The 5,350-nt window shown below is 43.0% G+C and overlaps 1 pseudogene; it reads right to left on the bottom strand.

The window, feature by feature from the left end:
* Positions 1 to 739: 739 nt before the first annotated feature.
* Positions 740 to 949, bottom strand: LOC142262552 (U2 spliceosomal RNA; annotated as a pseudogene).
* Between the last annotated feature and the right edge of the window lie 4,401 nt (positions 950 to 5,350).

A 5,350-nucleotide genomic window follows, 5' to 3' on the forward strand; every position in this document is an offset into this window, starting at 1 on the left:
ACAGAAAAGCTTACTAACAAAGGTTAGAGAGGGGCTTTCTCAGAGGGCTTTTTACAGTTTGTCTATTCCCAATTAGCCGTTTAAGTATGCTTAATTGGAAAGTACTAATTCTTTCATAGGCCGCACGCATTCTTAGTATTTGACGTTCCTTATATTGCGGTATCAGGCTTCGCAGCAGGTTGCAAAACATTCATCACCCATGACTGTCCCCAATTGGCTCAGAAGCTAAATGTCTATCATGACCTCTCTTTTTGAAAGTCCAAGAGCAAGCAAACTCTTCCTCCAGGAGAGGGAGCCAACAGATCACTAAAGACATCATCATTGCTCAAAGAAAACACCGAAAAACAATGGAAGCTTTAATTGGAGTGGAATCTGATAGACAGCACCTGATGCCAAGTCTGCATCTTCTAACACCTGCAGTCACTGCAGCAGCTGAATCCAATGTGTCCAAAAGGGATCTATTCTATTCAATGCAAATGATCTAGATAAGACTGAGAATAAGATACTGCACGGGACCATAGCAGAGTTGGTCAAGTTGAGTGGAGATGAGTTTGCTATTTGGCACAGCTTTTGCATCAATAAGCAAGTAAAAGGTGTGAAAGATAAAAAAAAGGGTGAAAGTGTGAAAAGTGAATTGGCCAAATTGAGGTGCATATAAAGTTTTTGCTTTCTTTCAATTCACTAATGGGGCTCATTTGAATCAGGTGAATTGAGTTCTGCTTTTGGAAACTGGGTTAAGAAGGGGTGCACCGGTCCTGGGAGGTACTGCAATTACCAGGTCAATGCGTGGAGTGGACAGAGCAAGATTTTTTCCATCTCCTTGTTCTAAAAATCCATTTAATATATGGTCCCCAGAGAGGGGACGTATCAGATATTAAACTGATAAGAACAGATTTAATTTTTTTTTTTTTTCTGTTTATCAGTAGGACTTCAAAATAACAAAGGTGATCGCCTCCCGTTGCCTGGGAACCGTCCAGGCACAAGAGGGCTATGTGTCACCAGAAGGCGCACACACTTCCTCAAGGCCGGCAGACGTGCAATCCCAGGCACCTTCCAGTACCGACCAAGGTAGCGTCCTCCGAAACTACACTTGATCTTAGCCAAAAGGCCGAGAAGCTATAACCCGAATTGGTTACGGCCTTGAGTGGCACCCTGGCCTATACCGGACACATCTTAGGGAGAGGGGAGACAAACCCACGCCTACAGAAGACATTTTGTCACCCAAGCCAACCCTTGAAAAGGCTGTTTTGCAGAGCAAAAACAAGAAGAATGATGCTTTTTGCAGCCGCCGCCCACTGCAATTAATCTGAATAACTCCTCCTCCTCCAAGCACCTCCCCTCCCCCTTGCAGTCTTTCCAATTCATGATACAAAAAGACGGACGGACAGGGACAGGGACAGGACAGGCTGCCTGACTTTCCGTCACTGCCACCCTTTGCCATCCTTGCCCGTAGAAAGCCCCTTTCATCATCCCCAAACCCTAATCTTTTCCCTTCCTTCCCAGCTGCGTCTCACTCCCTTTCATTAGGAAGTGAGCGCAGCCTTTTCTCCGTTCTGCACATGCGCGACGTTAAACACAAATGCGCAGGCGTGCGTTCCATTAGCCTCACTGCATTCCACTCCCATACAGGAAGTGGGCGCAGCTATTACTACGGTCGCACATAAAAGAACCCCACGGCCACCACTGCACACAGCTGACTCCACCACAGGACACCCACTTCTACACCAACGCAGGTAAGACAGGATCGGCACCTCTATGCTCCCGTTACAATCAGGCTCAGTCACCATGTGATAACGCTCTCAACTCTTTAGTTGCAGGCTCCCCTTGCTTCACCTCCACTGGCTGTGCTGCCATTTCCTCTCCCACCTGGAAGGTATACTTTATTCCACTATTTTCCTGTTTCTCTCTTCCCCCTTTTCCCATAACCTACTTTTATCTGCATTTGTGGGGTATCTATATGCTATTTACATCATAGTTTTATTCATTAATATGGAAGGGAAGAGTGCCCATGAGAGTGTTGAACTGCGGAGAGCAAGAGATTAAGCTGCTCCGATTTGCCACCATTGATAAGCTGTTCTCAGTAGATACCACATGCTATCCAAACAGCAGCATCCACCATTGCTTCAGCCCACCCATTCAGTGACAGCTCACCAAGTCAGCCAGAGGAGTGGTGTAAGGAATTACACGTAGGCACTGACTCCACACCTTCACATCACAAGAAGGGGGTCTACAGGCTAGTGCAAGAATACGAGCAAGTCTTCAGCAAACATCCGCTAGACTTTTGAAGAATAAAAGGGGGTCAAACACTACATCCCCACAAGTGCACACCCACCCATCAAAGAGAGATATAAGCCAAAACTACCTGCACATTACCAGTGTACCAAGGACATGTTGGAGCAACATGAAGGAGGCTGGGGGTTATCCGTGACAGTTGTAGCCTCTGGGCAGCTCCGTTGGTCCTGTTAAAGAAGAAGGACAGCACCACTCCCCTGTATTGAGGAATAGCTAGCTGCATGAGAACTGCAAATTATTTTTCTACCCTTGATCTCACTAGTCGCTATTGGCAAGTGTCCGTTGCTGAGGCAGACCGGGAGAAGACCGCCTTTGCCACCCCGATGGGTCCTCTGCGAGTTCAAAAGCATGCCCTTCGAGCTGTGCAATTTGCCAGGAACCTTCCAGAGGCTGATGGAATGCTGCTTGGGACACCGAAACTTTGAAACGGTACTGCTATACCTTTATGATGTTATTGTTTATTCTAAAGCAAACAAGATTTTAGGGTGTATAAAAAGGGAGATTAGATCCGGTGATCCCAACGTATTGTTAACCCTCTATAAATCACTTGTAAGGCCACATCTGGAATATGGGGTAAAGTCCTGAGCAGGTTGATAACCATTGGTTTGAGCATGGTAGGGTGTAGTGCGCATCTTCCTGCATCGGTAAAAGCTGCAGAAGTCCTTGAAGATTTCCGCTTCAAAGGCAGTGCCTTGATCTGTGAGGACTCTCTCTGAGTAGCCATGAGGTCTGCATAAGTGTGCTTGGAAGGACCTTCGCTGCAGTATGGGCCATTAGATCTTTGACTTGTACCACAACCATAAATCTCGAGTAGTTGTCTACCATCGTAAGTGCATACGTGAGCTCGCCTCGATATTCTGCAACAAAACTCCCTTTTTCGATTTCAGTTTCAGCAAACACTCCTCTTCCTGTAGAAAATATTTATCATTACCTAAGACAGTCATTCTAATGCATGACAATATTAAGGCAATTTAGTTAAAACTTGTTTTAACTCACCTTTAAGGGGATTGATGTATTTCATGGTCAATCCAGGTTTGTCAGTGATGGCACTGACATAATGTATGGCGTCTTTTTCGGGCGTTATCCTTTGCCTTTTCATTGTGAAAATCCAGTTGCCTATATCAAAGCAAATTCTACTACTTGTAAAGTATGCAGAAAATGAAATGTAGAACATATAACATCAACTGCTTAGGAACGCATCATAGGTTAGTACTTAAAAGGATATTGTCATGTTCTAGTCATAATGCAAGCTGGGACATTTTTCATGTTTACCCTGTAATCGCCGGCCTGTTCTAATGCTCACAAGCCAAGATATAGGCTCAGCTGCTAAGCTTCCCTCTGCCTTCTGAATGAAACTTGAATATGTCTGGCTCACTGTGTATATAGCAGGTGCTCAGAAAAAATAAGAGTCAATTCAATAGAAATAGCTCTGGCACACTATAGTGATCAATAACGTAAGAAAAGAACTCTTGAATGCTGAAATTCTTTATTTGTGCAAAAGGATAATTCATCCAACGTTTCGACCTTGTTTTTAGGTCTTTATCAAGGATAAAGTTATCTAAGATCATAAAGGGTTACAAAACCATAATAAACACGTAATTAGTACATAGTACAACATAACAGTACAATATATTGCTACTTGAGAGTACAATGGGTCAAATAACCATGATGCACATACAAAAAAATTTTTCCAAAGCCAATAGTGAAAACATTTGTACTGAGGAAAGAAAATTTCCACATGACCTATCTGGAGAAACATTCTGGATCAAACAACCAAAAATAGTCAAGCAGGTAAATACACACCTATATGGATAACAGGATGATATGTGTTCAATTGTATAGCGTCATTGCCATTAAGGTACAAATGGAAAACTTGCAATCCTATATAGTGAAGGAAATGAACACATATCATATCAAAGAACACAGGAACATGGGTGTGAGAAAAACCTCAATGTTTATACTTTGTTCTTTATAATGGTGTGAACATGTATATGTCTCAGTACCTTATGCACTTGAGAATTCTAGTGAGTAGATGATGAAAGCCTATTTTCAGAACTGGAATCGGTAAATAATTGTAGGTGGAATCTAAATGAAAAGATGGTACAAGTGTTATCATGACACGTGGGCTATAACACAATGGACCGTGTGACAAAGAAGAAAGGAGAGAAAGAAGAGAAGAAAATGCAACTACCTGTAACATTACGTGATAGTCACTGGTAAAGTATCACTTGACAATTCAAGTGAAAAAGGATTCCTTTATTAAAGGGTTCTCAGTCGCCTCAGGATCATGAAATACTAGGGTAAATGATATGAGAATGGGTAAGAAGCACCACTAAAGGAAATATGAGATGCAGGACATATATCTATAAACCCCTGAACTACATGATAGAAATAAAAAGAAGAAAAAAGAAAAAAAAAGAAGAAAGAAGAAGAACACATAGAATGCGGAAAGAGAATGGGTACAACTACCTGAGTTACTGCAGGGAGGCCCCTGGTTGGTATTGTGAGGGTTAGTGGAATTCCTTCACTGAAGGGTTCTCAGTTGCCTCAGGTTCGTGAAAAATGCTATAGACAAATAATGCCCGGAGAAAAGGGGTTCATATACAGCGAATAATGGTAATACAAGGTACATGTGTCACATGTAATAGTATATATATATATATTGTACTAAGCTCTACACCAGAAATAGAAAGTAGTCCCTCTGCCTTCTGTCTAGGTGCCCTGAGTTATGTCCTGTAAACTGTCACAGCGACCCAGACACACATGTGTAGTAGGGGAATATCCCTGCTGAGATGCCAGTGCTAGAGCACACGTTTGCTGTGGAGTTGAACGCTATGTGAGCAGTTCTTACCTTCAATGAGCAGAAGTCTCTTTTTTCAGATTTCAATATCTCTGTGGGTATCTGGCAGAAATATGGAATACTCTTTACTGCTAAGACCCTGTACACCACTCCCACTAAAGGGGCTTTACACGCTGCGACATCGCTAATGCGAGTCGTTGGGGTCACGGAATTTGTGACGCACATCCGGCCGCATTAGCGATGTTGCTGCGTGTGACA

This window comes from Anomaloglossus baeobatrachus, unplaced genomic scaffold, assembly GCF_048569485.1.
Source record: "Anomaloglossus baeobatrachus isolate aAnoBae1 unplaced genomic scaffold, aAnoBae1.hap1 Scaffold_2465, whole genome shotgun sequence".
Lineage (NCBI taxonomy): Eukaryota > Metazoa > Chordata > Amphibia > Anura > Aromobatidae > Anomaloglossus > Anomaloglossus baeobatrachus.